The following is a 735-nucleotide window of genomic DNA, read 5'->3' on the forward strand; positions in this document are numbered from 1 at the left end:
CTGTTAATATTGTTAAATCCAGGCACGCAGCACTAAGTATTACCACTAAGTGTTAATCCTTTGTAACCATTTATTTGTGGCTGAGCTCTAGAAATTTTGATACTAACACAGCAATGGAATGATGACAAATGTATATATTTCTTTCAGAATTTTCTCTATTTCAAGACTCGAATTTTATTCATTGATGACTGTCTATTCATTTGGAAATTTCATCTTGTATTCAGTTATATCAAATTGAATTTATCTTGATGAACCAATTTGAAGTATTATTCAATTGGCCTTATTAAGGAATATAAGATATTCTATATACCACACTTGATGAAGATTGACATCTGTGGTACTAATTATATAGTTTATTAGAATTTGAACAGCACTGAACTCTCTAGTAAAATAACCAAATTTTTTTATACTAGTACATTTTATAGAAATCATGGGACTGACGTGATTATTCAAGGAGCACGACATTTAAACAAAAGAGAGCCTACTTGTGATTATCAAATAGTTTATTGGAGTAGCCTGGATTAGTGAAATCCATACCAGCATTATATTAATGGTATTTTCTTTCTCTTTCCCAAGCACCTGTTTTTAGTTGAATGCTAGCACATAAGAGAATAAACCTTTGATAACTTCTTTCTACCATACCCACTCTGTACTTCAACAGTGAAGTAGCTTCTTGCTAAGGATCATAGATGAAAAATAAAAAGGAAAAAAATTAAAAAGAAAAAAATTAAAAGT

This window comes from Pteropus alecto, unplaced genomic scaffold, assembly GCF_000325575.1.
Source record: "Pteropus alecto unplaced genomic scaffold, ASM32557v1 scaffold46, whole genome shotgun sequence".
Taxonomy (NCBI): domain Eukaryota; kingdom Metazoa; phylum Chordata; class Mammalia; order Chiroptera; family Pteropodidae; genus Pteropus; species Pteropus alecto.